Source organism: Poecilia reticulata, chromosome 7, assembly GCF_904066995.2.
Source record: "Poecilia reticulata chromosome 7, P_reticulata-male-v2, whole genome shotgun sequence".
Lineage (NCBI taxonomy): Eukaryota > Metazoa > Chordata > Actinopteri > Cyprinodontiformes > Poeciliidae > Poecilia > Poecilia reticulata.
The window spans coordinates 32,865,347-32,879,853 of NC_088836.1; the positions used below are offsets into that span (position 1 = coordinate 32,865,347).

Below are 14,507 nucleotides of genomic sequence, written 5' to 3' on the forward strand. Positions count from 1 at the left end.
ACCTCTGCTCCTCTTCATCACCACCTCTGCTCCTCTTCATCATCACCTCTGCTCCTCTTCATCATCACCTCTGCTCCTCTTCATCACCACCTCTGCTCCTCTTCATCACCACCTCTGCTCCTCTTCATCACCACCTCTGCTCCTCTTCATCGCCACCTCTGCTCCTCTTCATCGCCACCTCTGCTCCTCTTCATCACCACCTCTGCTCCTCTTCATCATCACCTCTGCTCCTCTTCATCATCACCTCTGCTCCTCTTCATCATCACCTCTGCTCCTCTTCATCATCACCTCTGCTCCTCTTCATCATCCCCTCTGCTCCTCTTCATCACACTCTGCTCCTCTTCATCATCACCTCTGCTCCTCTTCATCATCACCTCTGCTCCTCTTCATCACCACCTCTGCTCCTCTTCATCACCACCTCTGCTCCTCTTCATCATCACCTCTGCTCCTCTTCATCACCACCTCTGCTCCTCTTCATCGCCACCTCTGCTCCTCTTCATCATCACCTCTGCTCCTCTTCATCACCACCTCTGCTCCTCTTCATCATCACCTCTGCTCCTCTTCATCATCACCTCTGCTCCTCTTCATCACCACCTCTGCTCCTCTTCATCACCACCTCTGCTCCTCTTCATCACCACCTCTGCTCCTCTTCATCACCACCTCTGCTCCTCTTCATCACCACCTCTGCTCCTCTTCATCGCCACCTCTGCTCCTCTTCATCGCCACCTCTGCTCCTCTTCATCACCACCTCTGCTCCTCTTCATCATCACCTCTGCTCCTCTTCATCACCACCTCTGCTCCTCTTCATCACCACCTCTGCTCCTCTTCATCACCACCTCTGCTCCTCTTCATCGTCACCTCTGCTCCTCTTCATCACCACCTCTGCTCCTCTTCATCACCACCTCTGCTCCTCTTCATCATCACCTCTGCTCCTCTTCATCACCACCTCTGCTCCTCTTCATCACCACCTCTGCTCCTCTTCATCACCACCTCTGCTCCTCTTCATCGTCACCTCTGCTCCTCTTCATCACCACCTCTGCTCCTCTTCATCACCACCCAATAATGAGGAAGGATTGAATCTGTATAAAATAATTTCTTTGATTAATAACTGATCTCAGACATTTTGAAACTTTATTGAGTTTATGTACTTTTACATTTCCTTCCCTCCTGGAATGTCAGCGAAGGAGGAATTTGTAAAGTACATAAACTCTGGACCGCTCGGCACCGGCCCGCTCTGGACCGGTGCCGAGCGGGCCGGTGTCGGTCCAGAGCGGCTCGGCTCCGGTCCAGAGCGGCCCGGTGTCGGTCCAGAGCGGCCCGGTGTCGGTCCAGAGCGGCCCGGTGTCAGTCCAGAGCGGGCCGGTGCCGGTCCGTCAGGTCGGACACTCTGAACTCGTCCTGCAGGATTTCTGTCCTGGATCCTCCAGCCCATCGGGGAACTTTAGAGAACCTTCTGCACAAACTCTGGATTTTCTTTTTCTAGTCGAACTGGAAACAAAAATCAGTTTCACAACTGATGACTAAAAATCAGAAGGAAAGAAACGGAAGAAAAATAGTTCTGAACCTTGAAGGCAGCATTCAGTCCGCTTTAACTCGACTCCAGGCCGTCTGCCTAGTCAAAGTCCGGTCCGGTTGGTCAGGTGTGAATGCTAATTGACCTCTGGTCCTCCAGACCGGTCTGGGAAAATTGACACTGGCTCGGTTTGAATGTGAACGCCAAGCAGACCGGAGACCGCTCCAAAAGCAAGAAGTGGACTTTAGCGCAGGGCATTCTGGGTAAATCCAGCCAAAGCTAACGTGCTAGCCTAGCGCTAGCAGCAGAAATGGCTCCAACACTAAAATCCTCCATCTTGTTTCCATCTGGTGAAGCAGGAAGTTGCTCTCAGCGTCTTCAGTGGTTCTTGGTGCAGCGCCCCCACAGGCCAGGAGGGGAACAGGTTGGGTTGACTCAGAGCAGCTGGAGGAGGAGCAGATGTTCTGGTTCCAGTAGAACCGGGTCGACCGGACCATCAGAGGGGAACAGTCCTGCCCCGGGCCTCAGTTTTCTGATGAGCTGCCCTGCTTTGTGTTGGTTCCTACCCTCCTCTGACTCTGTTACCCCAGGTGTCAGCTGGTTCCTGAGCTAGCTGTGTTTAGCTAGCAGCTGGTTGGAGGTCAAAGGTCGGCTCATGTTGTTGGTTCTGTTGGTGGTTTTGATTGTTTGTGCTGCAGAAACAAACTTTGACCCGTTTCCAGTCGAGGCGTGACGCTGTTGGGAGCTGAAAGCTGAGCTGCTGATGCCACACCGCTCCGCTGGGACTTCCTGCTCCACCCACCGCCGTCTGCGTTTATGCCCCTCCCTCTGCTCCCTGGCAGCCAATCAGGCGGAGGCGCAGGAGTTGGTCTGGAGGAGGCAGTTCCCTGCTGTCAGGACTCAAACTGGACCCGAACTGCACTTTGTTCCACCGCTAAGAGCAGAAACATCCAGCCACAAAGACGGACCTGAGCTGACCCAGTCACAGCGGAGCTTCCTGATTGGCTGCTTGCTGTTTTAAAGGGACAGCATCAAGTAAAATCAACTGTTTTCATCATGTCTTATCAAAGGCATTCATGCAGTGTTGCTCTGATTCTTTCATGTTTGAGAAATCCTCTAATCTCCATGGCAACCATTCAGCTGTTATAATACCTCGGTGGACTTGGCCCCACCTTCAAGGACAAAGCTCCTCCCCTCTCAGCTCCCCCAGACTAGCCAGCAGCAATTAGCAAACAGCTGCTGAGCTCATCATAGTAGCTGCTGCTCAGAGTGACGCTGGTAAAAACGTTAGAGTTGATAGAGGAGCCATGTTGGATGACTTCCTGGAGGCGGAGCTTCTGGAAGAGCAGGAGTTCTTAAAGAGACAGAGGCCCAATTTAAAGGTGTTAAATTACAAAGTCAAATTACTCGAAGGTGGAGCTAGAACCACTCTGGCTTTTTGATCAGCTGGGTGGTTGCCATGGAGATTAAAGGATTTGTCAAACATGAAAGAATCAAAGCAAACACTGCTGGTCTGTTTTTGATTAAACATTAAAAAATGATGTGAAGATCAACAAGTCACATTTAAATGACGCTGCCCCTTTAATAATGTCCAGCTAAACAGTAAACTGAACAGAAAGTTTCCTTGTGGGAAGTTGTGAGTTTTAGCCATAATCTGGCACCGTGAGGTTCTGATGGAGGTTCTGATGGTTCTGATGGTTTTGATGGAGGTTCTGATGGTGGTTCTGATGGAGGTTCTGATGGAGGTTCTGATGGTTCTGATGGTGGTTCTGGAGGTTCTGATGGTGGTTCTGATGGAGGTTCTGATGGTTCTGATGGTGGTTCTGGAGGTTCTGATGGAGGTTCTGATGGTTCTGATGGTTTTGATGGAGGTTCTGATGGAGGTTTTGATGGTTCTGGAGGTTCTGATGGTGGTTCTGATGGTTCTGGAGGTTCAGATGGAGGTTCTGATGGTGGTTCTGATGGTTCTGGAGGTTCAGATGGAGGTTCTGATGGAGGTTCTGATGGTTCTGATGGTGGTTCTGGAGGTTCTGATGGTGGTTCTGATGGAGGTTCTGATGGTTCTGATGGTGGTTCTGGAGGTTCTGATGGAGGTTCTGATGGTTTTGATGGAGGTTCTGATGGAGGTTCTGGAGGTTCTGATGGTGGTTCTGATGGTTCTGGAGGTTCAGATGGAGGTTCTGATGGTGGTTCTGATGGTTCTGGAGGTTCAGATGGAGGTTCTGATGGAGGTTTTGATGGTTCTGGAGGTTCAGATGGAGGTCCTGATGGTGGTTCTGATGGTTCTGGAGGTTCAGATGGAGGTTCTGATGGAGGTTCTGATGGTTCTGATGGTTTTGATGGAGGTTCTGATGGTTCTGATGGTTTTGATGGAGGTTCTGATGGAGGTTCTGATGGTTCTGGAGGTTCAGATGGAGGTCCTGATGGTGGTTCTGATGGTTCTGGAGGTTCTGATGGAGGTTCTGATGGAGGTTTTGATGGAGGTTCAGATGGAGGTTCTGATGGTGGTTCTGATGGTTCTGGAGGTTCAGATGGAGGTTCTGATGGAGGTTCTGATGGTTCTGGAGGTTCTGATGGTGGTTCTGATGGAGGTTCTGATGGTTCTGGAGGTTCTGATGGAGGTTCTGATGGTTCTGATGGTTTTGATGGAGGTTCTGATGGAGGTTCTGATGGTTCTGGAGGTTCAGATGGAGGTTCTGATGGTTTTGATGGAGGTTCTGATGGTTCTGATGGTTTTGATGGAGGTTCTGATGGAGGTTCTGATGGTTCTGGAGGTTCAGATGGAGGTTCTGATGGTGGTTCTGATGGTTCTGGAGGTTCAGATGGAGGTTCAGATGGAGGTTCTGATGGCTCTGGAGGTTCTGATGGTGGTTCTGATGGTTCTGGAGGTTCAGATGGAGGTTCTGATGGTGGTTCTGATGGTTCTGGAGGTTCAGATGGTGGTTCTGATGGTTCTGGAGGTTCTGATGGTGGTTCTGATGGTTCTGGAGGTTCTGATGGAGGTTCTGATGGAGGTTCTGATGGTTTTGATGGAGGTTCAGATGGAGGTTCTGATGGAGGTTCTGATGGTTCTGGAGGTTCTGATGGTTCTGGAGGTTCTGATGGTCCAGATGGAGGTTCTGATGGTTCTGGAGGTTCTGATGGAGGTTCTGATGGAGGTTCTGGTGGTTCTGATGGTTCTGATGGAGGTCCAGAGTGTTGCTCATCCATCAGCTGTGAGTCTCTGTATCTGTAGGATCTATGTTAGCGTTAGCATTAGCGTTAGCGTTAGCATTAGCGTTAGCATTAGCGTTAGCTCTGCTGCCTGAGCGCAGTGTAAACGTCCCAGCTGAGCTGCTGCTCTTCATCAGGCTATTTCTGTGTGAGTGGGATGGATGGATGCTGCGCCTCAGGCGGCAGAGGAACCAGCAGCCGGTCCGCTCCGGTTCGGTCCGGTCCGTTTGCTCTCACTGAGGGAAGCAGCTCATCTCTCCTCTTAACACATTTATAATCCATTTGGCTCCATTATTTTATTCTTCTGAAACTGATCCAGTTGTTTCCTAAAATATTTGGGGTTTTGGTAACACTTTATTTGAAAGGGGGTGAATAAGACTGTCATAAACATGTCATAAACATGTTATAAACATGTCATAAACATGTTATAAACATGAATAAGTCTTCATGAATATTTGACTGTAGTCATAAAGCGCCATTTGGTAAATTATGACACTTTTAGTACAAAGTTGACTTTATTCAAAATGTCTTTATGACAACTTGTCATTGACCAAGAAATCATAACTGATATAAATTTGTTATTAAAGGTAAAGTTTAAACAGTTATGATTTCTTGGTTAATGTCAAGTTGTCAAAAAGACATTTTGATAACATGTTTATAACATGTTTATGACATGTTTGACATGTTTATGACATGTTTGACATGTTTATAACATGTTTATAACATGTTTATGACATGTTTATAACATGTTTATAACATGTTTGACATGTTTATAACATGTTTATGACATGTTTATGACATGTTTATGACATGTTTATGACATGTTTATGACATGTTTGACATGTTTGACATGTTTATAACATGTTTATGACATGTTTATAACATGTTTATGACATGTTTATGACATGTTTATGACATGTTTATGACATGTTTATAACATGTTCATAACATGTTTATGACATGTTTATGACATGTTTATAACATGTTTATGACATGTTTATGACATGTTTATGACATGTTTATAACATGTTTATAACATGTTTATGACATGTTTGACATGTTTATAACATGTTTATGACATGTTTGACATGTTTATGACATGTTTATAACATGTTTATGACATGTTTATAACATGTTTATGACATGTTTATGACATGTTTATGACATGTTTATAACATGTTTATAACATGTTTATGACATGTTTGACATGTTTATAACATGTTTATGACATGTTTATAACATGTTTATGACATGTTTGACATGTTTATAACATGTTTATGACATGTTTATAACATGTTTATGACATGTTTATAACATGTTTATGACATGTTTATAACATGTTTATGACATGTTTATGACATGTTTATGACATGTTTATGACATGTTTATAAATTCACAGCGAATGTCGTCTGGATTGATTTTATAATCCATGCAGGAACATTTATGGGTTTTTCATTATTTTAATTCAGTTTTAGTTTTTAGCGTTTGCTTTTTTTTATTAATTATTATTTAAATATCGTTTAGTTTCTGGTTAGTTTCTATTAGCTATAAAAGTAGTTTTAGTTTTTTTCATAGTTTGATAATGACTTTAATTTAAAAGGGAAACTGCAGTTTCAACATAAATGTCACTGTTTGATGCTCTGGGTCAGATTGTGGTAAAAGTTAATTCACATCTGCAGAAACCAGAAGGTTTACAGTGCTGTGGTTATATAAACACTGATTAATTAATAAATACTGAACAGATTATATTTTTAAAAAATGTTTTAATTAACAAACTCATTAGATTTTTTCTGTTGCCGTTTTGTAAACTGGTTAATAACGGCTGACGAGATCTGATCACGTAACAAAACGGGTTTCACATCAGATCAGTGGATTCATAAACACAGAATACGCATCATTTCAGTAAGTTTTAGTTTTATAAAAGCGTGATATAGTCCCAGTTGGTTCGTTTTAGTGGAAAAGTTGTCATTTTTTCCTGTGTGGCTGCGTTTCCAGATCCTCCGTCCTCCAGCTGCAGCACCTGCTGCAGCTGGAGGACGGAGAGACGCAGCTCAGAGTCTAACTGATGACCTGCTGCTGCTGCTGCAGCCTTCGGCTGTTTGTAAGAACCAAGATAAATAAATAAAGAAGACAAATGTCCCGTCTTCTGTGGAGGACAAACTAAATCTTCCCTGAGGCTCTGCTCTTCCTCCTCCTCCTCTTCCTCCTGCTGCTCAGAGGAAGAGCAGCAGATAAAACCTGGAATCACTGCTGGCTGCAGAAACTGTTCCACAAGAAGAGCCTTCGGATCCGCCGGGTTGATTCCGTTTGAAAACAGAAATCTCCAGAGAATCCTCTGAACGAACGGACTGGAGCCCAGCAGCTTCCTCTGAAACAGCTGAAAGTAATCTGGTTACTTCCTGCTGGAGGACGTAATCTGATTACTTCCTGCTGGAGGACGTAATCCGATTACTTCCTGCTGGAGGACGTAATCCGATTACTTCCTGCTGGAGGACGTAATCCGATTACTTCCTGCTGGAGGACGTAATCCGATTACTTCCTGCTGGAGGACGTAATCCGATTACTTCCTGCTGGAGGACGTAATCCGATTACTTCCTGCTGGAGGACGTAATCCGATTACTTCCTGCTGGAGGACGTAATCTGATTACTTCCTGCTGGAGGATGTAATCTGGTTACTTCCTGCTGGAGGACGTAATCTGATTACTTCCTGCTGGAGGACATAATCTGATTACTTCCTGCTGGAGGACGTAATCCGGTTACTTCCTGCTGGAGGACGTAATCCGATTACTTCCTGCTGGAGGATGTAATCTGGTTACTTCCTGCTGGAGGATGTAATCTGGTTACTTCCTGCTGGAGGACGTAATCTGGTTACTTCCTGCTGGAGGATGTAATCTGGTTACTTCCTGCTGGAGGATGTAATCTGGTTACTTCCTGCTGGAGGATGTAATCTGGTTACTTCCTGCTGGAGGACATAATCTGGTTACTTCCTGCTGGAGGATGTAATCTGGTTACTTCCTGCTGGAGGATGTAATCTGGTTACTTCCTGCTGGAGGACGTAATCTGGTTACTTCCTGCTGGAGGATGTAATCTGATTACTTCCTTCTGGAGGACGTAATCTGATTACTTCCTGCTGGAGGACATAATCTGATTACTTCCTGCTGGAGGACGTAATCTGGTTACTTCCTGCTGGAGGATGTAATCTGGTTACTTCCTGCTGGAGGATGTAATCTGGTTACTTCCTGCTGGAGGACGTAATCTGGTTACTTCCTGCTGGAGGACGTAATCTGGTTACTTCCTGCTGGAGGATGTAATCTGGTTACTTCCTGCTGGTGGACGTAATCCGGTTACTTCCTGCTGGAGGATGTAATCTGATTACTTCCTGCTGGAGGACGTAATCCGGTTACTTCCTGCTGGAGGACGTAATCTGGTTACTTCCTGCTGGAGGATGTAATCCGGCTACTTCCTGCTGGAGGACGTAATCTGATTACTTCCTGCTGGAGGACGTAATCCGGTTACTTCCTGCTGGAGGACGTAATCTGATTACTTCCTGCTGGAGGACGTAATCTGGTTACTTCCTGCTGGAGGACGTAATCTGGTTACTTCCTGCTGGAGGACGTAATCTGGTTACTTCCTGCTGGAGGACGTAATCTGGTTACTTCCTGCTGGAGGACGTAATCTGGTTACTTCCTGCTGGAGGACGTAATCTGGTTACTTCCTGCTGGAGGACGTAATCTGATTACTTCCTGCTGGAGGACGATCCGGACAGGAACATGGTTCAAAACGTCACCGGTGGAGGCAGAACGACGTTTAATAAAAATAACGTTTAATTTAACTTTGGGATTAATAAAGTATTAATACATGTAAATGTGAACCTGCTTTTAAAGCCGAGATGTGAGTTTGGTTCTGGAGGAAGGACCTGCGCTAACGCTGCTCTGAGTTCCCATGATGCATCAGTCTGACCCTGATGACCTCCGCAGCTGTTGGTTGATGTAAGGAGAGGTGCGGCCTGCAGGGGGCGCTAAGGTTGATCTGTTTCTGTTCTCAGATCTGACCTCGGCTGCCATCCATCTGGAACTGAGCAGGTAACGCACCTGAACACGGAACCGGTCCAGAACCAGAACCAGACCAGTTAACGAGTCTCACCTCGTTAGGGTCGAGCTCAGAACCAGGATAATGTTTGTTTTATATCTGCTGCATCATTTGTCTTCATTTATTCATGTATATTTATTGGTTTAACGTGAAAAAAGGGAAAACAGAGAGAGGAAGTGGAACTGCTGTATAAACAGTCACTTCAAAATAAGAGCATTAATATAAACGTCTGGCTAATTTGAACCGTCAGTAACTAAAACTTTAATATAGTTGCATTTTATTTAACAGCCGAATAAATCAGCAGAAAAATTAAATTTAGGGGAAGCTAAGTGTGCTAAACGTTTTCAGAGTCAGCAAAAGCGCTAAGCTAACATTTAGCTTAGTGGCTTAGCAGAAGTGTGTTTACTGGACGGTCAAACGGTAAAGAGAAACTGCAGAGCGCCCCCTGCTGCTGCTGCAGGAGTCCTGCTGGTCCAAAGCCAGGAGTCGGCGCCAGCTAGCGGCTAACTGTTAGCTGCTAGCACTCAGCAGGAGGTCCGGCTGGCTGCGGTTCTGGCCGGGTTGTGGGGAATCGGGTCAGTTTGTTTCCTTCAGGGCCGGCTCTCAAGAGGGCCGACGGTTCTGGAGGGTTTAACTCAGCTGCTGTTCACACACACACACACAGACACACACACACACACACACACACACACACACACACACACACACACACACACACACACACACACACACACACACACACGGTCCGCTGTGACTGGATCTGGTTTCTCGGGCGCCTCAGTGGCTCAAACGGGAAGCCTCCTCCTCCTCCTCTTCCTCCTCCTCTTCCTCCTCCTCCTCTTCCTCCTCCTCCTCCTCTTCCTCCTCCTCCTCCTCCTCCTCTTCCTCCTCCTCCTCTTCCTCCTCCTCTTCCTCCTCCTCCTCCTCCTCTTCCTCCTCCTCCTCCTCCTCTTCCTCCTCCTCCTCCTCCTCTTCCTCCTCCTCCTCCTCCTCTTCCTCCTCCTCCTCCTCTTCCTCCTCCTCCTCCTCTTCCTCCTCCTCCTCCTCCTCCTCCTCCTCCTCCTCCTCCTCCTCCTCTTTCTCCTCCTCCTCCTCCTCCTCCTCCTCCTCCTCCTCGTCAAACGATGTGTCTTCGTGTTTCTGCTGCTGACTCGGCGCTGAATGTTTATCATCAGAAGCTGGAATATTAGCCGTAGCTGATTCAGACTGAAGCTAGGAGGCTACGTTAGCCGTAGCCTAGCAGCAGCGGCGCTCATGCAGCATGGAACGTTTTTCTGCGTTTTCCGTTCATATTTTCTGTTTATATTTGATGATAATTTGTGTAAATATTGGAGAGCGAAGCTTCTGGGTCTGAAGAGACCTGAGGTCAGGTGGTTGGGTCGTCACATGCGATGATGTCACACAGCAGAGCTGACGTCACTCTAATCAATGACATCATCATGTATTCCAGGAAGCCAGTCTGTCGTCATTCAGTTCATTGTTGTTTATCGCCAAAAGATGATTTAGAGAAAACAAACCACTTGGTTTGTTATTTTAGGCAGGTGATGGTTCTGGTTCTGGTTCTGGTTCTGGTTCTGCTGAGGCCCAGTTGGTTGACGGCGAGCTGCAGGTCGTCTTAAATCATCATAAATGTTCCAGTAACTATGAACCAAAGCATCTGGGCTCACTGTTTTGGACGTTTTTCAGTTTTCTGGAAGTTTGTTCCAGATCTGTGGAGCATAGAAACTGAATGCTGCTTGTCCATGTTTGGTTCTGGTTCTGGATGCAGAGCAGAACCAGAACCTTTCATGCTCTTCAGGTGACAGAAGGCCGACTTTATAACGGTCTTCGTGTGACTCTGAAGGTTCAGGTCAGAGTTCATTCTGATTTCTAGACTCTAGCTGAGTCTATGTGCTCTGATTGGTTCTGATTGTCTGCAGAACGTCTGATACCAACAGATCTGTCGTATCTTCCTGTGTCACACGGTGATTAGCATAATGCATGGTTACCGTGACAACAGCAGTTGGAAAAGACTCAGTGTCTACAGTAACGAGACGCTGCGAGCAGAAGCAGAAAGCTGGAAACGTTTTGTTTTACACACGACTCGACATGGACCCAATGAAACCGCAGGAAAATGTTTAATTAGCACAAACATTTTTAAACTACAAACCAACAGAAGCCTCCTAAATAAACAGATAACATCATCGATCACGATAGGCAGGTGATCAATATCAATAGATCATTCATCTGGTAGAATACAGAACCGGAGGGCATTCTGGGAAACGTAGGCGTCAGCCGCTCACCGCTAAGCTAAGCTAAGCTAAGCTAGCTGGGGGGAATCGACTAGCGCTCGTTCTTTGGTTGCCTAGCAACAGCCTGCTCAGTAGCCTGCCAAGTTTCATGTTTCACTTCATGACTGTTGGAAAATAAGAAAACATGATGGAGTAAAAACTTTAAAAAACTCATCAATAATTATCAACTTGTATGAAATGACTGAGTTTTTATCGTCCGGCTCAAACCAACGACTCTGAAAGTTTACGAACAAATCGAACCCGAAGTTTTGATGATTTTAATGTTTTCTAAAAGTAAAAATGAAACTTCTGGGGTTATTTTTAGTGAAGTATAATAGCAAAAAACTGAACTTTTAACTAATGAGGAAAGCAGGAAGTGCAGTGTGTGTGTATGAAACATAAATTATTCATGTTTATTATCCGTTTGTTCAACAAAACCTGAAAACGTCTTTTGAAAATAATTTTTCTGCTGAGTATTAATTAATTAATTAATCACTATGGAGGCTGAATATGAACTAAAACTATTAAAAACTAAAACCAGAATGAAAACCCAGATCTGTGGTGACCCCTCCTCCCTCCGTGACCTCTGACCCCAGGACCCCTGTGAAGCTGCTGACTCTCTGCTCTGACCAGTCCAGCAGGCTTCCCCCTCGTTTCCATGGCGATCTGCCTGCTGTGACTCCGGTGGGCTCAGCGGTCCGGTCGGACCGGCCGGCCGGCCCCACAGCCGCTCCCCCCCTCCCCCACCTGTTGCCGTGGCGATGCTCCTGCTGTCTGATGGTCCAGATCTTTACTTTCACTTTCACTTCCTGTGCTGCGGCTCTGCTGCTGCTTCTGGGTTTCACCAGCCGCTCCTCTCATCCAGAACCTCCAGTCCAGTTCTGGTTCTGGTTCTGGTGATCCAGAACCTTTAAACTGGGCTCTGCTTCTGCAGCAGGTTTCTCTCTGGACCTCAGCTTCTGCTTCCTGTTTCATTCTGCCTGTGAATGAATTCACGGCGTAGATTTCTGGGTTCTAACCGGGTCGGGTCTGACTGGGTCCAGAGGAACCGGCTGGCCAAACCGGGCCGAACCGCAGCAGGAAGCAGCCTGAAGGCGGAGGGACTTTTTCAGCGGCAGGAAACAGGAAGCAGGAAGCAGGAAGTGTTCTGGATTTACATCAGAGAGACGATGAAAACATGAAGCAGAAACGGACCAGAACCGACCCGGATGGTTCTGGACCGGCACTGTTTTCACAGAACCGGTCCAGTTTACACCATGAAAACTATCATCAGGTTATCATAAACCATAAAGTCTGAGATGTTTCATCATCCTGGTTTCCTCTGGATTTAAAATCTGATTTAATATCCAAATATTAAAACTTTAAACTGTTTGCATGAAGAAATAAGTAATTAGTGACACAGTCGTCACTTTTCCTCCTGATTGTTTTTATTAGTTTTACTTCTGTGAAGCATTTTTTACTTTCCGTACGTCCAGCCTTCAGACTCGCGTCGCATTTTCTGGAGATCCAGAATGAAAAGTTGCTTCATTCAAATCCAGACGTCCAGTTTGCAAAATGTTCTGGTGACAAAAATGGAGGAAATGAATTTTGAGCAGTGAGAACAGGAAGTGGCCGTTGGAGCCACTTCCTGTATTTAGTCAAGCTTCGTGAATGAATTTTGCTGTGAGTCAGAGTTTGGTCGTCGTCTCGGTGGTTTCCGTCGTGCGTCCGGCCCAGTGCCGTCTCCATGGCGATGTGAGAACGTCACGGGACGCCGACGGACAGCGGATGTGTTTTATTGTGCAACAGATTTTTGATCATAATAAATGAGAATCAGGATTTTGGCGCCTCTTTATGCTGCTGATCATTTCTGCTCTAATTCAAAATAAAACGTCTCCATCAGCACCTTGTTCTGAGGGCCACACAGAATCTTTCCATGGGCTCCTAACGGCCCGGGAGCCACACTTTGGACCCCCTTAACAACAGAAAACCTGCGTTTGTCAGAATGTTTGGTTTGTTTTTAGTGAGGATTTTGGTTTCTCTGGTTCTACTGGTTCAGATTTCTCCTTTTGGTCCCTGAGCATCGCCCCCTGCTGGGTGGAGGTCAGAACTGCAGGCAGTGTCAGAAAGACCTGAAGGCTGCAGGTGTTTCTGTAAAACCCGGATCAGGATGTGACCTGGACTCTGATGTTGGACCAAACCAGGACTGGCTGGAACCGGGTTCTGCAGCAGGTCAGGCTGCTCTGCTGTCACCATAATGACACTAAATTACAGTTTTCATCTCCTCTGGGCCCTGATGGAGGCTTTTAGCTGCTCTCACACACACACACACACACACACACACACACACACACACACACACACACACACGCGTGTCAGAGGTGAGTGTTTAACATGATTACGCTGCTCTAATGGAGGCAGTGATCAACTCGACATGAACAGCCGCTGCTCTTCTCTCTGCAGCAGCTATAAATAAATCAACGTTTAATTTTGAGCTTTCAGATGGAAAATAGCAGCGAAATGTTTTCCCTCTTCAGCAACAAGCTGGAGAAACATGGAATATCACAACCTGCATTTTTATTATTTTTATTAAAACATTTTCTATGCATTTTTAAAAAAGTTTTGTTAAATTTTATCATTTAATTTTACAACATGAAACCATTTTTTAACATTTATTTAATCTGGTTTTCATTTTATTTATTTCAGTATATTTTTTTTAAAACAGTTTTTTTAAATAATGAAACTTTTTCAAATATTAAATTTTTATTCATATTTTATAGTTTTTTTTTCAAAAGAAAAGACATTTTAAAAATGAATGTATTTATTTTAAATCTTTTTCTCTGAAGCTCAAACGCTGAACTCCTGCTGTCCAGTTCAACCAGTTTAGCAAGTAAAACCAGTTCATGTGGTTTTAGGAGAAATTATGGAAGATCATTCATGTCATAAATCCATAAAAAGAGCCTAAACATCATCAGTTCCACAGAAGGAGAAACGGAAATATAGTTTTGTAAAGTTAAATATTTCAAACATTCAGTTTTACTTTTTGTAAAAAATCATTTTTTTACGTCAGAAATGAGAAATAATTGATTTCATGTGCAGTAAAATGTCTGATGGACGGATGAATCCATCATCACATTTCATATTAATGCTGCAGGCGGAGAGAAAAGCTCAGTTTATTCATCTAGTTTTAATAAAATCATGTTTTCTAAGGAGTAAAACATTTAGTTTATAAAAATAAATATGAAAACCGACAGATTTCTTAAATCTGCAGAATGTGATATTTATTCAGATTGTCTCCATGTCAGATCATCTGAAAAGCTTCCGACTGAGAACAACCAATCAGAGCCGGGAGGCGGGGCCTAGCGCTGTCATTCATCCTCAAGTACGCGCTACTAAATGTGCTAATGGCAGAGAAACGGCTTACCGCCGTCATCAGTGGCTAC

General features: G+C 45.2%; 1 protein-coding gene across 2 annotated transcripts in view; it reads left to right on the forward strand.

Moving 5' to 3' along the window:
- sulf2b (sulfatase 2b) overlaps positions 1–14,507 on the forward strand; it is a 65,597-nt gene that overhangs the window by 16,240 nt on the left and 34,850 nt on the right. The window lies entirely within an intron of this gene.